Source organism: Puma concolor, chromosome B1 (assembly GCF_028749965.1).
Source record: "Puma concolor isolate L17-30 chromosome B1, mPumCon1.1.hap2, whole genome shotgun sequence".
Taxonomy (NCBI): domain Eukaryota; kingdom Metazoa; phylum Chordata; class Mammalia; order Carnivora; family Felidae; genus Puma; species Puma concolor.
In genome coordinates, this window is record NC_141670.1 from 106,498,244 (window position 1) to 106,516,660 (window position 18,417).

The 18,417-nt window shown below is 39.6% G+C and overlaps 1 protein-coding gene across 2 annotated transcripts in view; it reads right to left on the reverse strand.

Annotated features, from left to right (window-relative positions):
- Positions 1-18,417, reverse strand: part of LOC112858150 (bifunctional heparan sulfate N-deacetylase/N-sulfotransferase 3) — a 194,865-nt gene that overhangs the window by 37,969 nt on the left and 138,479 nt on the right. The gene's annotated exons all lie outside the window — the stretch shown is intronic.

Genomic DNA, 18,417 nt, shown 5'->3' on the forward strand with positions numbered 1-18,417 from the left:
CAGCGGTGAGAGTGGGCATCCCTGTCGTGTTCCTGATCTCAGGGAAAAAGCTCTCAGTTTTTCCCCGTTGAGGATGATGTTAGCTGTGGGCTTTTCATAAATGGCTTTTGTGATCTTTAAGTATGTTCCTTCTATCCCGACTTTCTCAAGAGTTTTTATTAAGAAAGGGTGCTGGATTTTGTCAAAGGCCTTTTCTGCATCGATTGACAGGATCATATGGTTCTTCTCTTTTTTTTTGTTAATGTGATGTATCACGTTGATTGATTTGCGAATGTTGAACCAGCCCTGCATCCCAGGAATGAATCCCACTTGATCATGGTGAATAATTCCTTTTATATGCCGTTGAATTCGATTTGCTAGTATCTTATTGAGAATTTTTGCATCCATATTCATCAGGGATATTGGCCTGTAGTTCTCTTTTTTTACTGGGTCTCTGTCTGGTTTAGGAATCAAAGTAATACTGGCTTCATAGAATGAGTCTGGAAGTTTTCCTTCCCTTTCTATTTCTTGGAATAGCTTGAGAAGGATAGGTATTATCTCTGCTTTAAACGTCTGGTAGAACTCCCCTGGGAAGCCATCTGGTCCTGGACTCTTATTTGTTGGGAGATTTTTGATAACCGATTCAATTTCTTCGCTGGTGATGGGTCTGTTCAAGCTTTCTATTTCCTCCTGATTGAGTTTTGGAAGAGTGTGGGTGTTCAGGAATTTGTCCATTTCTTCCAGGTTGTCCAATTTGTTGGCATATAATTTTTCATAGTATTCCCTGATAATTGTTTGTATCTCTGAGGGATTGGTTGTAATCATTCCATTTTCATTCATGATTTTATCTATTTGGGTCATCTCCCTTTTCTTTTTGAGAAGCCTGGCTAGAGGTTTGTCAATTTTGTTTATTTTTTCAAAAAACCAACTCTTGGTTTCGTTGATCTGCTCTACAGTTTTTTTAGATTCTATATTGTTTATTTCTGCTCTGATCTTTATTATTTCTCTTCTTCTGCTGGGTTTAGGCTGCCTTTGCTGTTCTGCTTCTAGTTCCTTTAGGTGTGCTGTTAGATTTTGTATTTGGGATTTTTCTTGTTTCTTGAGATAGGCCTGGATTGCAATGTATTTTCCTCTCAGGACTGCCTTCGCTGCGTCCCAAAGCATTTGGATTGTTGTATTTTCATTTTCGTTTGTTTCCATATATTTTTTAATTTCTTCTCTAATTGCCTGGTTGACCCCCTCATTCGTTAGTAGGGTGTTCTTTAACCTCCATGCTTTTGGAGGTTTTCCAGACTTTTTTCTGTGGTTGATTTCAAGCTTCATAGCATTGTGGTCTGAAAGTATGCATGGTATGATTTCAATTCTTGTAAACTTATGAAGGGCTGTTTTGTGACCCAGTATATGATCTATCTTGGAGAATGTTCCATGTGCACTTGAGAAGAAAGTATATTCTGTTGCTTTGGGATGCAGAGTTCTAAATATATCTGTCAAGTCCATCTGATCCAATGTCTCATTCAGGGCCCTTGTTTCTTTATTGACCGTTGTGTCTAGATGATCTATCCATTTCTGTAAGTGGGGTGTTAAAGTCCCCTGCAATTACCACATTCTTCTCAATAAGGTTGCCTCTGTTTATGAGTAATTGTTTTATATATTTGGGCGCTCCGGTATTCGGCGCATAGACATTTATAATTGTTAGCTCTTCCTGATGGATAGACCCTGTCACTATTATATAATGTCCTTCTTCATCTCTTGTTACAGCCTTTAATTTAAAGTCTAGTTTGTCTGATATAAGGATGGCTACTCCAGCTTTCTTTTGGCTTCCAGTAGCATGATAAATAGTTCTCCATCCCCTCACTCTCAATCTAAAGGTGTCCTCAGGTCTAAAATGAGTCTCTTGTAGACAGCAAATAGATGGGTCTTGTTTTTTTATCCATTCTGATACCCTATGTCTTTTGGTTGGCGCATTTAGTCCATTTACATTCAGTGTTATTATAGAAAGATATGGGTTTAGAGTCATTGTGATGTCTGTATGTTTTATGCTTGTAGTGATGTCTCTGGTACTTTGTCTCACAGGGTCCCCCTTAGGATCTCTTGTAGGGCTGGTTTAGTGGTGACAAATTCCTTCAGTTTTTGTTTGTTTGGGAAGACCTTTATCTCTCCTTCTATTCTAAATGACAGACTTGCTGGATAAAGGATTCTCGGCTGCATATTTTTTCTGTCTAGCACACTGAAAATCTCGTGCCAATTCTTTCTGGCCTGCCAAGTTTCAAAAGAGAGATCAGTCACGAGTCTTATAGGTCTCCCTTTATATGTGAGGGCACGTTTACCCTTTGCTGCTTTCAGAATTTTCTCTTTATCCTTGTATTTTGCCAGTTTCACTATGATATGTCGTGCAGAAGATCGATTCAAGTTACGTCTGAAGGGAGTTCTCTGTGCCTCTTGGATTTCAATGCCTTTTTCCTTCCCCAGTTCAGGGAAGTTCTCAGCTATTATTTCTTCAAGTATCCCTTCAGCACCTTTCCCTCTCTCTTCCTCCTCTGGGATACCAATTATGCGTATATTATTTCTTTTTAGTGTATCACTTAGTTCTCTAATTTTCCGCTCATACTCCTGGATTGTTTTATCTCTCTTTTTCTCAGCTTCCTCTTTTTCCATAACTTTATCTTCTAGTTCACCTATTCTCTCCTCTGCCTCTTCAATCCGAGCCGTGGTGGTTTCCATTTTGTTATGCATTTCGTTTAAAGCGTTTTTCAGCTCCTGGTGACTGTTCCTTAGTCCCTTGATCTCTGTAGCAAGAGATTCTCTGCTGTCAGCTATACTGTTTTCAAGCCCAGCGATTAGTTTTATGACTATTATTCTAAATTCACTTTCTGTTATATTATTTAAATCCTTTTTGATCAGCTCATTAGCTGTTGTTATTTCCTGGAGATTCTTCTGAGGGGAATTCTTCCGCTTGGTCATTCTGGATAGTCCCTGGCGTGGTGAGGACCTGCAGGGCACTTCCCCTGTGCTGTGGTGTATAACTGGAGTTGGTGGGCGGAGCCGCAGTCAGACCTGATGTCTGCCCCCAGCCCACCGCTGGGGCCACAGTCAGACTGGTGCGTGCCTTCTCTTCCCCTCTCCTAGGGGCGGGATTCACTGTGGGGTGGGGTGGCCTGTCTGGGCTACTTGCACACTGCCAGGCTTGTGATGCTGGGGATCTGGCGTCTTAGCTGGGGTGGGTAGGCAAGGTGCACAGGGGCAGGAGGGGCAGGCTTAGCTTGCTTCTCCTTAGGTGATCCACTTCAGGAGGGGCCCTGTGACAGCAGGAGTGAGTCAGATCCGCTGCCGGGGGTTTGGCTCCGCAGAAGCGCAGAGTTGGGTGTTTGCGCGGAGCAAGTTCCCTGGCAGGAACTGGTTCTCTTTGGGATTTTGGCTGGGGGATGGGCGGGGGAGATGGCGCTGGCGAGCGCCTTTGTTCCCCACCAAACTGAGCTCTGTCGTCAGGGGGCTTAGCAGCTCTCCGTCCCTTTGTCCTCCAGCCTTCCCGCTTTCTGAGCAGAGCTGTTAACTTATGACCTCCCAGACGCTAAGTCGCGCTTGCTGTCGGAACACAGTCCGTCAGGCCCCTCCGCTTTTTGCAAGCCAGACTCGGGGGCTCTGCTTGGCCGGCGAGCCGCCCCTCCGCCCCGGCTCCCTCCCGCCAGTCCGTGGAGCGCGCACCGCCTCGCCGCCCTTCCTACCCTCTTCCGTGGGCCTCTCGTCTGCGCTTGGCTCCGGTGACTCCGTTCTGCTAATCCTCTGGCGGTTATCTGGGTTATTTAGGCAGGTGTAGGTGGAATCTAAGTGATCAGCAGGACGCGCGGTGAGCCCAGCGTCCTCCTACGCCGCCATCTTCCTTCTCCCTCTCTCTTTTTTTTTAATGTTTATTTATTTTTGAGAGAGAGAGAGGGCGGGGCGGGGGGAGAGAACATGTGTGGGGGAGGGGCAGAGAACGAGGGAGACACAGAATCTGAAGCAGGCTCCAGCACAGAGCCCGACGTGGGACTTGAACCCACCAACCGTGAGACCATGACCTGAGCTGAAGTCAGACACTCAACCAACTGAACACCCAGGTGTCCCCAAAAAAAAAATGCTACTCTTTCTGGTAAAAACAGAGGCATTTCAGAATGAGTTATGAACTAGTTAATGACATTGCTTTTCCTGAAAGTTGGCAAGAATTAAGGTAATGCTTATAAGGTGTTGAACTTAATCCTGTAAAAAAAAAAAGCCACTTAGCCACCAGTCATGCAACCTTCCTTAGGTTTTCAATTCTATTTTTGTATATCTACTTTACCATAATGCAAAGTGCACCATAAGCAAAACGACTGTTTCAAAGTGATGGTTTTGTAATGTGTGTTACCTCACGACTCATTTAGACTTTGGACTCAAGCCTGGGGTTTGTTTTGTTCTTCTAAGAAATAGAAGGCCATAAAGGGAACATAATTGGTCAGGACATAAAATAATTTCTTTTTAAACTTTTTTTTTTTGTGTGTGTGTGTGTATGTGAATTACAATGCTCTCTCTATACATGGAATATTCTATATCTCTTGCTGCACATGTAACCTCTCCAAGTTGTCTTTAGTAATTTTTACTTAGGAAGGTATGCACAACAAACAACAGGGCTAGTGAGAACGGACATATAGTGACACTGTTTTGGTAAAATAATTAGCTTGCTATCCAGACAGTATTTCTTTCTTATTCCTGTTCTGACCAAAGACAACTATAATGTCACTTTATTTCTTGGCAACTGTTTCTGCATGGAATAGAAAGACACGAAGCTTGAAAGGGTTACCAGTTCAGGGAAAATAGACGTTAGTCTTTCCCTAAAGAGGATGCCTTTATAACTTTAAGAGTACTTCAGAACTAAGGCTTTATTTGTTTGCCTTTTTAAAAAGGATAAATGTATCAAAATAAGTTATCTTTATTATACATGCAAGATACAATAAGAAAGAAAATGTCAAAGAAGTTACAATTACATTTCTACAACAGTTTTTGCTACATGCATATTATAAGTAATTAGTTGTTACCAAAAAGACTAATTAGCTGCTTAAAACTCAACTTATTGGAAACTCTGCCAAAGGTACAAAATTTATCTAACAGATGAAAACAACTCTTTCTAGCCTGATAGACACAGACATCTATAACAACATACTTACTATGATGATTTTTCTGTAAAAGGCAAAAGGTAAATGCCAAATATCATATACACTGGTATTTATGAGAGAGAAAACAGATATCATTTGTAAAAGCGTGGCTAAGACAAAAATGGGGGGAGGCTTTATCTACACTTTACAGCCTCAGCCATGTGAATCTAGTAAGTTCCAGCCAGGTATTGGAGATACATGAATCACTACCAAGACGAAAAAGGAGCAAAACATTGGTCCTTGTGCAAAGGCAGTTGGCAATGCAGTGTTTCTTTTGAGGTCAGGGGGAGAGGAGAGGCAATAGGGGGGTAAAAAATATGTTACTTATAATATTTATTATAAACTATGCCATTTCTGACTACATCCACATTTTTCTTATCCTACTACCAGATGCTCTGCCTGGTTCTGGGTGTGTAAATATAAATATCATGCTCATTATTGTTAAGTGTTGTTTGTGAAAAATTAAGAATTCAAAAGGCACAAAGGAATTTACAGTGAAAAAGTCTTCCCACTTCTCTTCTTAAGTCAACCAGTTTTGTTTTGTTTTGTTTTGTTTTGCTGTCCTTCCAGGTGACCAAAGGTTCAAAAGCCTGAACATATGTAATAGATTACTCAGGAAGTTTATCAAAGTTCAGATCACCAGAACTTACACTCAGTGATTCTGATTTGCTAGGTCTGGAGGGTGTCCTGCTACCTGCATTTTAGAGAATCATCCCTAGTTGTCTTGATGCAGGTATTGTTGAAATATAATTTGAGGAAAACTGGCCAGTCCCATTGTTTATTCCCGTAGGAAAGAGTCCATTCACCAAAAGCGATTGGCTTTTCTGTAGTGGTCCTTTTGAATACATTTTAAACACAAACATGTCCTGTTAAGTCCATAAATATGTTTCAACATCCTAGACACATAACTATCCCTAGCACAAAGAACAATTGTTAAGTGTCCTTGGCCTCTTGATGGTTTCTGTAATGTTGACATATGTGTGGAGATGCACAGAAAATTGCTAAAAAAAAAAAAAAAAAAAGATCTGGTCCACATAGACATGTGTAATTGGTTCCTAATTCCCCTTCAATCCTGTGTTTATTTTATTATTATTGTTTTTTAACCTGAGCAAAATTCTTCTCCATTTCCATATGTACCTCTCAGATGCATATTGCCTTTTAACTTCCCTACTTAAAAGGCTGTCTTTCATATTCATTTTATTTTATTTCATAGCATTTAAAAGGTTCTGTGGCAGAGGACAAGCATACTGTAATTAGCTTCTTTAGGGGAAAAAATAAGGAAAACAGGTTAGTTTTATAAAGTAGTGATCAAACTCTGGAAGGTTCATTTTCATTATCATGAAAACTATATGAGTCCCACCACTGTCAAGATTACACTCCATTATGTAAGCACAACTCTTTCTGGAAAATAAGTAAAAAAAAATCCTGATTAGAAAGCTATTCTATTCATGCTCTGGGCCTAAACCTCCTATTCTATAATTTCCCAGTTGGTTGGAATCCTCACATAGTTCCTCACTGCCTTCTGCATTAAATAAAATTCAGGATGTCACCCTCAGTGACAACACGGTCCCAGGTTACCTTTTCAATCTTATCTTGTGTCCTCACTCTGTTCCCAGAGCACCAGTCAGCTTGCCTTGCTTACTGCTTCCCAGTGTTTCCCTGGACACTCCACCCTCCCTGGCTTGGTTTATACAGTTTCTTCTGTCTAGCTCAGTTCTGTATATGTAGCCTGTTACATTGACCTTTTCAGATCTCTCTAGGCAAATTCAAGCTTATAAAAATTTGAGCTCCAGAGCATTGCCGTGTAGTCTTTCTGACCTTTTCTTACTCTGGCTTGTATTATGTTAAAAAACAAAATACTTGTGTTTTTTTGTTGTTGTTGCTGTTTTGTATCTAGATTGTTAAGTTCCTTGGAGCTGACAGGGGGCTCTTTCAGCCTTATTCTCTGAACTGCCAATGTATGCACCTTGAGTTGGTACCAGTCATCTTAGTTGTAAAATTGGAAAATCTGGAGTTAGTTATTTTTTAAGTGCTGTTCATTCTAGTGATTCCTTAGCACCATTCAAATTGTTGGCCTTATCAATGATTTATGCTTGTCTCTTCTAACTTCATCTGCATTAGCTCTATAGTCCTCTCCCTGAACTCTGCCTCAAGTCTTCACTTATTTTACCACCCTCTTGCTTCTGTTTCCTGTGAAACTTCCTTTGTAAATAAACTCTTAGGCCTTTGACTTTGGCCTGCACAGACAGTGGTTAAGAAAGTGGGTTTGGCCACCTACTGGCTTTTTGATTCTAGTAAGTCATTTAAACTCTTAATACTTTAACTTACTTATCTAAAAGGAGGGGAAAAAGTGTATAAAATAGTAACTGCCTTACAGTGTTGTGATAATTAAGTGTAATAAAATAAAACATTTATTTTATTTATTTTTAACATGTATTTATTTTTGAGAGAGATTGAGAGAAAGAGAGAGAGAGAGCAGGGGAGGGGCAGAGAGACACAGAATCCAAAGCAATCTCCAGGTTCTGAGCTGTCAGCACAGAACACAACCCGGTGCTTGAATTCACGCACCGTGAGATCATGACCTGAGTGGAAGTTGGGTGCTTAACTGACTGAGCCACCCAGCCGCCCCTTAAAACAAAACATTTAAAGCATTGCTTGACACACAATGATTGCTTAATAAATTATAGCTGTTTATTGTTGTTATTATTGATACATTATTACTATTTTGGAGGAACATTATTTCTCATTTATAGTTTCCTTCCAGCAGTTTGTCAACCTTATCTATACCTCTAGTATCTTAATTCTTTCATTTTTTTTCTGTCAACATCCATCTGATCACTTCCTCTAGCCATCAAGATTCTGTGGTTAACAATTCGACCTTCTCTCCCACTATCGCCTTCAGATTCCCAAATCATCTTTTTGCTTTCAGTGTTCTACAAATCTAAGACTTTATATCAGTTTTTCATTCATGTCTATCAGTTTCTTCATTCCACATATGGAGTGTTTAGCACACTAGAGAAAAACCACATAATGGGAGCTTTTAATGTCACAAAAGCACATGGTCCTCAATCTCAATGAATCTTCCTTCCTTCCTTCCTTCCTTCCTTCCTTCCTTCCTTCCTTCCTTCTTTTCTTTCTTTCTTTCTTTCTTTCTTTCTTTCTTTCTTTCTTTCTTTCTTTCTTTCTTTCTTTCCTTCTTTCTTACATATTTTAAGTGTTTATTTTTGAGAGAGAGAGAGAGAGAGGGTGAGAAAGAGAGCAGACAGGGGCATGCACAGAGCATGATGCAGGGCTCGAACTCATGAAACCCTGAGATCATGACCTGAGCCAAAACCAAGAGTTGGACACTTAACCGACTGAACCACCCAGGAACCCCATCAATGAATCATTCGTACTACTGGATATTCTTTTAATTCATTATCTTCAGTTGCCTTCAGCAGCTATTTCAATCTTTCATCCTTCTCTTGAGGTCTTCTACTTAATCTCCACTCTCCTTAATCCCCCTAGTTAATGATCCCATGATTAACAGGGAGTAATGGTCATCAGGCAGGAACTCTTTATATATATATTTCTTTTTTTTCCAGCTTTATTGAGAAATAATTTGTATACATTATTATGTAAGTTTGAGGAGTATTGACTTACATATATTGTGAAATGATTACCACAATAAGTTCAGCTAACATTCATCTTCTCTTCCAGATACATTATAAAGAAAATAAAAGGGAAAAGAACTGAATAGAAAAAAACTTTTCTTATGATGAAAAACTGAGGATGTACTCTCTTAACAAATTATTTTTATACAGCAGTGTTACCTGTAGTCATTGTGTTGTACATTACATGCTTAATACTTCTTTGTTTTATAACTGGAAGTTTGTAATTTTGGCCACCTGTCTCCAGGTCTCTTTACGCCTACTCCCTGCCTCTGGTACTCTGGTAACTACAAATCTGATCTTTTTTTTTTTTTTTTCTATGAGTTTGTTTTTGTTTTTAGATTCCACATAGAAGTGAGATTATACAGTATTTGTCTTTGTCTGACTTGTTTCACTTAGCATAATTCCTTCAACATCTATCCACGTTGTCACAAATAGTAGGATTTCCCCCTTTTTGTGGCTGAATGATATTCCAGTGTTTGTGTGTATTACAACTTATTTATCCATTAGTCCATCAATGTACACTTAGGTTGTTTCCATGCCTTGGCTATTGTAAATAATGCTGCTATGCACATGAGGGTACAGATAACTTTTCAAGTTAGTTTCATTACCTTTTCATATATTCCCAGAAGTGGAATTGCTAGACATATGGCAGTTCTGTTTTTAATTTTTTGAGGAACCTCCATACTGTTTTCCATAATAGTTGTACAAATTTACAGTCCCACCAACAGTTCACAAGGTTTCCTTTTCTCAACATCTATACCAGCATTCTCTATCGCTTATTCTTTTGATAATGGCCATACTGACAGGCATGAGGTGATATCTCATTGTGGCTTTGATTTGCATTTCCCTAATAACTATTGATGTTGGCATCTTTTCATGTACCCATTAGCCTTTCATGTATCTCCTTTGGAAAAATGCCTATTCAGGTCCTTTGCCATCTTTAATTAATTTAATTTGTTTTTGTTTTCTATTGAGTTGTATGAATTCTTTATATGCTTTGAATATTTACTCCTTATTAGATATATACTTTGCAAATATTTTTTCCCATTCTGTAGGTTGTCTTTTCTCTTTATTGATGGCTTCTTTTGCTGTGCAGAAGCTTTTTAGTTGATGCAGTCCCACCAGTTTATTTTTTATTTTGTTGCTTATGCTTTAGGTGTCATATCCAAAAAAATAGTTACCATGACCCATGTCAAGGAACTTTGTTCCTATGTTTTCTTCCACGAGTTTCATGGTTTCAGGTCTTACATTTAAGTCTTAAACCATTTTGCGTTAATTGTTGTGAATGTTAAAAAAGAAATAGGTCCATTTGATTCTTTTACATGTGAATATTCAATTATCCCAGCATCATTTTTTAAAGAGACTATCTTTTCTCCATTGAGTATTCTTGGCTCCCTTGTCAAATATTAGTTGACTCTATATGCTTGCGTTTATTTCTGGGCCATCTATTCTGTTCTATTGCTCTATTTGCCTGTTTTTATGCCAGTACCATACTGTTTTGATGACCATAGCTTCTATACTATAGCTTGAAATCAAGAAGTGTGATACCTCCTGCTTTGTTCTCCTTTTTCAGGATTTCTTTGGTTATTTAGGGGCTTTGTGATTCCCAATAAATTTTAGGAATTTTTCTTTTTTTTTAAACTCTGTAAAAATTGCCATTGAAATTTTGATAGGGATTGCATTGAATCCATAGATGGCTTTCAATAGTATTAACACTTTACCAACATTAATTCTTCTACTCCATGAACATAGGAAATCTTTTTACTTATTTGTGTCACCTTTGATTTCTTTCATGAATATCTTGGAATTTTCAGCATAGAGAACTTTCACCTCATTAGTTAAATTTATTTTTAAGTATTTTATTTTTTTATACTATTGTAAATATGATTGATTTAATTTCTTTTTCAGAAATTTTGTGGTTAGTGTACAGAAGTGCTACTGATTTTTATATATTCATTTAATATTCTGCAACTTTACTGAATTCATTGATTATATCTAACAGTTTGTTTGTTGATTGAGTCTATAGGGTTTTCTCCATATAAAATCATGTCATCTGTAAATAGAGACAATTTTACCTCTTTCTTTCCAGTTCTGATACTTTTCATTTCTTTTCCTAGACTGATTGCTCTAGCAAGGACTTCTAGTACTGTGTTGAATTGGAGTGGTGAGAATGGGCACCCTTTTCTTGTTTCTGATCTTAGAGGAAAGATTTTATCATTTTACCACTGAGTGTGATGTTAGCTGTAGGTCTGTCATATATGCCTTTAGTATGTATTATGTTGAGATATTATGTTCAGATATGTTCCTTTTTTGCCTAATTTATTTACAGTTTTTAACATGAAAGGATGTTGAATTTGGTCAAGTGCTTTTTCTGCATCTATTGAGATAATCATATATTTCTTTTATTCTATTAATGTGATGTATCATTAATTTATTTGCATATGTCAAACCATCCTTGCATCACAGGGATAGATTCCACTTGAATTTGTTGCTCTTAAAATTCTTTCTTTGTCTCTGACAAGAATTTAATTATAATGTGTTTTGGTATACACCTATTCAGGTTCAACCTACTTGGGATCCTTGGGCCTCATGGATTTGGATATTCATTCCTCTTTCCAGGTTTGGGAAGTTTTCAGCCATTATTGCTTTAAATATATTTACTGCTCCTTTCTTTTTCTCTTCTCTCTCTGGAATTCCCATAGTACAAATATTGTTTCTTTCTATTGTGTCCTATAATTTTCATAGGTTTTCTTCAATCTTTTTTATTCTTTTTTTCTTTTGCTTCTCTGGGTAATTTCCAATGTTCTATACTCCAGGTTGCTAATTCTTTCTTCTGTGAGGTTGAGTCTACTTTTGAAACTGCATTAAATTCTTCAGTTATTGTATTTTTCAACTTTAGGATTTCTTTCTCTCTCTCTCTTTTTTATTTTGATGGTTACTATTTTCTTGTCAAACTTCTCATGTGTTGTTTTCTCAATTTTGTAAGTTGTCTGTGTTTTCTTATAGTTCACTAAGAATAAAAGGATTATTCTGAATTCTTTTTCTGACAGTTCATAAGTTATTGGACCTTTATATTGCTTTTTTTTTTTTTTTTTTTGGTGATGGTGTCATATTTACCTGATTTTTCATGATCCTTGATTCCTTACACTCTACCTGTGCATTTTAGTAATAGGACTCCTCTTGCAGACTTTACAGTTTGCCCTAGCAGAGACAGTTCTTCACCAGCCAGTTCAGTTTGGGTTTCTGTGTATGTTTGCTGGTAATGTCTTTGGGAAGGTGGAGCCTGTTATTATAATCTACTTATGGGTGAGGCAACTGTTCCATCTCTGAGGATGGGGATAGGGGGTTGTGCCACTAGCTGGGATAGTATACTAGTTGGATATCCAATACTAGTTGGATAGTATTGCTGGATTCTTTCTTTCCTTTTCTTTCTTTTTTTTCCCTTTCCTTCTCTCTCTCTCTTTCTTTCTTTCTTTCTTTCCTTTCTTTCCTTTCTTTCTTTCGTCTTAAGCAGGCTCCACACTTAGTGTGAAGCTTGACAGGGCTTGATCTCAAAACCATGAAATCATGACCTAAGCCGACTGACTGAGCCACCCAGATACCCCACTGCTGGCTTATTTCTATACCCAATTAAGGCTGTAAGATGGGCTCTGAAGTTGCCTAAATTCTCTGGTCATGTTTACTAGATGGTCAGGACAGGAGACTACATTCAGTAGTGGACAGGGCTGTGAATTAGCTTCTCTGCCCTGGCAGGGCATCAGGCCAGGTCCCAGGGCCTCTATAGCTCATTGTTTGGGGGCCCAAATCAGGCCTGAGTGTGTATAGAATTCCCTGGTCTGGTTAAACTACCAGTTTTGCTCTGTAGACCAGGTAAGCCACAGGCTGTGCTCTGTGTTCCAATCCCACTGTACATAGGGCTGTTGAATGGGCTATACAGCTTCCTGTATGCTCTGGTTAGGTTCTCTGGTCAGACAGGCTGAAGGCTTTATTTAGCAATAAGTGGAACTATAAATTAAATTACCAGAATGGGAGCAGTGGAATAAACAGTTCTAAAACTGGTAAAGCTCTTTGTTGTCATAACTCAAACTAACCTGCATCCCAAGTTCCCTGGCTGAACAGGGCCACTGGCTTTGCCCTGCAAACTGTTGGCTCTGTCTGTGCTTCTTTTGGCTTGAGTGTCAGTGGGCCTCAGGGCTTTTGGGTATTTATTTCAGCCCTTCTGGTCAGATGGGGCTGGAAGATACTCTCCACAGTGTGTTGGGCCCCTTGCCTGGGTGGGAGCCCCTTGACTGTGCCACTCAGGCCTCTCAGTTTCCCAAACAGACTGTCTAGTTGGGAGGGGCCAGGAGACACCTTCAGCTATGGCTATGAATTAATCCCCTTGCTTGTGCATGGCACGAGAAGTCTTCACGTCTGGCGCTGGCTTTGCTCTGGAGGTGACTGGCTCAGCACTCCCACCTCTTGGCTCAAGTACCGCTGGCCACACAGCTTCCAGAAGTTGTCACCAGCCTTCTAGTCAGATTGGGTTGGAAGGCACCCTTCACAGTGAGTGAGGTTGTGACTCAGCACTTTGCCTGTGGGTGGGTAAACCAGGCTCTAGGGCTGATGGAACTACTCATTTGAAGATCTGAATCAGTCAGATCTGCTCCCTGCCATATTCCCTGGTCAGAGTGCCCCCAACCTGTTTCTGCATATGAGCAAAGCTGGTTGGGGTTACTACTTGGGCACTGTAGGTATAAACTTGGTTGATCAAGATTTGTGTGCTGGTGGTTGCAAGTTCCTTTCCACTTCTTCAGCACAACTAGATTCCCAGTGGTTGGGCCCTGAAGATTCCCCTGCCGTCCCCATGGTATGAGATAGGAGTAGGGGCTCTCATAAATGACCCACAATGCTTGGGGAGGTTGGTTGTCCTCTTCGGGTTCTCTTTTCCCATTAGGTGAACAGAAGGGTCAGGAAAGACATCTCTTTGATGCTATGCTGTCCTGGGGGAAGGGCAATGTGGTCAACATATAGTCATTTCTCTTAACCTTCTAATGCAGTCTTGGTCTCTGAGGTTGAGGCTGTGCTTCAGCCTCACTACCATGTTCTAGGGTACTCTCACTGGTATTTTGTTCTTGAATAGATGTTAGTTGTTCTTGTGAAGGGGAGTAAGTCAGGAATGACCTATGTTGGCATCATGGTCAGGAAGAGGTGCTTTATTTTGAATTTAAGACTAATATATCTCCCAGTACTTTTTGCCCCATCTACTTTCAACTCCCAAGAGATCTCATTCACATAAATGCTTATTTATTTATTTTTGAAAGACAGAGAGAAAGAGGGAGGGGGGAGAGAGAGAGAGAGAGAGAGAGAGAGAGAGAGAGAGAGAGAGAAAGAAAGGGAGAGACAGAATCCCAAGCAGGCTCTGTGCTGTCAGTGCAGAGCCCAACACAGTTCAAACTCATGAACTGTGAGATCATGGCCTGAGTCAAAATCAAGAGTCAGAAGCAGCTTAGGCATGCTTGGGTGGCTCAGTTGGTTAAGCATCCAACTTTAGCTCAGGTCATGATCTCAAGGTATGTGGGTTCCAACCCCTCATCGGGCTCTGTGCTGACAGCTCACAGCCTGTAGCCTGCCTCAGATTTTGTGTCTCCCCTCTCTCTGCCCCTCTCCAACTGTCTATTTCTCTCAAAAATAAATAAACATTAAAAAGAAAGAGTTGGATGTTTAACCAACTCAGTCAGGTGCCCCTGTTTTCCTCTATTTTTAATTCTCTCTACTGGTCCCTCCCTAATACCTGAAAACATGCTTTAATTCCGTCTCATCTTAGGCTCTCTCCTGAGTGCTTATCTTTTCCAACCACTGTCCGTCCCAGCCAAGTTCTACAGTGCAATAGTGTATAGGTGCTGTCTTTACTTATCAGTTTCCTCTTCCAATCTGGCTTTTGTCCCCACCACTCCACTGAAAATGCCTTGTCAAGGACGAGCAGTGTCCTCCAAGTTACATCATCCTATGGCTCCTCGGTAGTCTTTATCAATCTGCTGCATTTGGCAGTGCTCCCTTTGACGACACTTAAGTTTTTCTCCTTTCTTGGCTTTTTTGAAACTGTTTTCTCTTATTTCTCCTTTACCTATTTCCTTCCCTGAGTCCTTTTTCTATGTTCCCCTTTAATTGCTGGTGTTTCTTAGGGTTTTGTTCTTTGCTGCCCCCAGATGGAAGCACCATAATGATCCCCAAATCTCTAACTACCATTCATATATTTGTCCTAAATTTTACACACAAACATCTAAGTTTCTAGTTAACATTTATACCCGAATATCTCATAGCCATCTCACTTCAAACATGGCTAACCATCCACCTAGAGGGTATTCTTTTTCTGTAAGACAGAATGGGACAAGAGGCTGATTGATTCTTCTCCAGTGGGTGATTTCATTCTTCATTTTGCTTACTGAGGTTTCTGATCCCCTAGTGTTTGGAACATGGAGATGAAGGAAGAAGGACAACACAGGGAATTATTACCCTGACTTATAGTGTCATATGATGGCATATGTTTAAGGCCATCTGGGATCTGTGGAGACACTCCTTCCAGGCCCCACCAATGCAATTTCCTTTACTAGGCTAGTATATTCCCCAGTCCTTCCTCAGGAGTCCTTTTTTGCAGGACCCCTTCTTCTTCTTCTTCTTCTTCTTCTTCTTCTTCTTCTTCTTCTTCTCATTATTATTTTTAGAGAGGGAGAGAGAGCACACACAGGGTTAAGGGGAAGAGATAGAGAGAGAAGGGGAGAGAGAATCTTTAGCAGGCTCCATGTTCAGCACAGAGTGCAATGCAGAGCATGATCCCATCACCCTGGAATCATGACCTGAGCCAAACTGAAGAGTTGGATGCTTAACTGACTGAGCCACCCAAGTGCCCCAAGCAGGGCCCCTTTTAAATGGATTCCAGGGTAAAATTCCTACTAAGAACTCCATATCTGGGCTTAGGATTTAGGAGCCTTTGACCTGACTTGGGAATAGGGGCACATACTTCCCAGACATGGCCCCTCCTCTTCTGACGCAGACCATTTTAGCCAAATTCTGTCTCATGCTTCAGCTTTACCAGTCTGGAGGCAGACACCAGCCTAATATGTCCCTCTTGTGCAGGGAACACATGCCAAGCTCTTTGATGGTTCCAGGGACCCTCGTGCCAGAGCTGAGATGAGCAGCAGAGCCGTCATTCACCTCTCTGCTCTCTCACAGATAGAGGGTGGTGGGGATTGTGCCCACTGCACAGTGTAAGTCTTTCCAAAAATCCTCCTCACAAATTCTCCTTAACTTCAAGGAACTTGACCATTTTATCCTGGATGTGCGTGAAACATTTGACATTTTTCACAGTAGTCCTGCTCACAGCTCACTTAAGTGCCTAATAGCTTTCATATTTTTGTGCTATTACAACTGCTTTAGGTTAAAAATTACTTTCATTAGTTTTATCACCTTGTCTAGTGGGAGAAAAAAGATGTCACTTTCATTTCTAAGGCTGAAATTCATTGAGTACTGTTTTTCTCCCTGGCTTGTAGCTTAGTCATCGTTTAAGAACCCAAAGGAAAGCTCAATTGTAAAACAATTTGGCAAAGGGCTCTTAACATTTTGAATTTGGGATCTGATAGGCTTTAAAGGAAATCTGGAAGGGTAAATCAATTGCTCTCAATTAGGGACAGGTTTCAAAGGTACACTGATGAGGTCAATGTAATTTAAAGCAATTTAGCGTGGACCATTTGTCTTTCTTTATCACATTTATGTCTCTCACTTAATTTTTCTGGCTATACATTCAGAACTGCAAGTTCAGCCCTTTTATTACAAGCTAATGATTGATGATCAAGTAACATTTCTGCTAGGTGCCAGGAGAAGTAATTCTATTGGCTTAATTCATTGTCATTACTTTAGCTGCTGAACAAATGTTTACATGTCACAAGAGCGCCTGCAACTCTCAGGCCACCAATTTTTGATTAATTTTGCATTGTGTACCTTAGGCGTACTGTTCTGATATTGTCTCTACATTATTCTGAACAGCCCTGTTACAGTTATTTAGAGCCCAGACAACAGCTGTTCTTGTTCTATGAGACTCAGAAAGTGACAGGATAACGAATATGGTTATAGCTTATGATAGATTTAACATTGACTAATTAAGAGAAAACCTTATTTAAGCAACAGTGTTGCAAAAAGGTAACACTCAATTTTGCAATGAAAACATATATATTTTTTCTGGTAGAAAACATTGTTTCTTTGTTTTAAAGCACTGCCTCCTTAGCATAATGAAGATATATAGAGAAAATGAAATTAAAGCTCCCTAAAGGTGTTTAATTTAACTGGAAAAAAAAACCTCTTTCAAGTAACAAACCCACATGAAAATCTGATTTTGGCTCAGATGTGAATGAATTAAATTTAGGTAATCACAATGTCAGCTTCATCATCAACTGGTTTCAATGATTGTATTTGCTGACAAAGCTGAATTTACCCTGGTTGGTAAAAGAAAATCTAGGTTTTAAAATCTAGTGACTAATTGTTGTCAAGTTACTAAATATCCAAGACCATTTAAAGTTTTCTATTTATTTAAGATGGCCCCCTTAATAAAGTGATTTGTAAAATATTGAAAGATTTGGGGTGTGTCAGTTTTGTGTGGAAATTCTATGTAGAGAGTAAAGATGCAAAGCACAAAGACTACAAAGAGTAAACAGTCACTAGATATTAAAAAGTCACTCAAGGTATCTATACCTTCAAGGAGAGAGAAAATAGAGGTTGACTGAGTTTACACAAGTCATATATGACTGTTTTGGTTGAAAAAAGACATTTTAAGAAACAAAGTTTGGCACAAGACAATATTAGCAAAATAGTCCTTTCAGGGCTTTGAAGGGAGAAGGAGAAGACCGACCCAGATACAAGAGTCAACTTAGGTACTGTATTATAACTAAAGGTAAGATACTGAGAAACACATTTCCAAAGAGATGGGAAAAACAAGAAATACAAAAGATTCCAAACCTTTATGAGTCAGCACAGCTAGAGGCTACCTATTGCCAAAGCTGCTGGCAGCTGGAGGAGCTATTTCAGTCTGGTGAGAACAAGACCATGATAAAGGTTTCTAATGCTAGGGATAAAAGGTGAAAAAAGGCCACCAAAGATTGCAACTAAATCAGATATCTATTTCAAAAAGTTTTTTGTAGTAGGAGCCCCACATTTGGTCTATGATTTGTTATTCTTGCTTTAAGCTATAAGTCCTTTAAAATACCTGATTTAGGGGCGCCTGGGTGGCGCAGTCGGTTAAGCGTCCGACTTCAGCCAGGTCACGATCTCGCGGTCCGTGAGTTCGAGCCCCGCGTCGGGCTCTGGGCTGATGGCTCAGAGCCTGGAGCCTGTTTCCGATTCTGTGTCTCCCTCTCTCTCTGCCCCTCCCCCGTTCATGCTCTGTCTCTCTCTGTCCCAAAAATAAATAAACGTTGAAAAAAAAAATACCTCATTTATAGATAAACCAATCTATAAATAATACTATTACGTAATGAGGAATTACATTTTTTTAAAAGTTAATTTTCTTAGGAACTGGGTATAAACTAGCTTGTTTAAAAAGAACTGGATGGAACAAAAACAGACACTCAGGTCAATGGAGTGGAATAGAG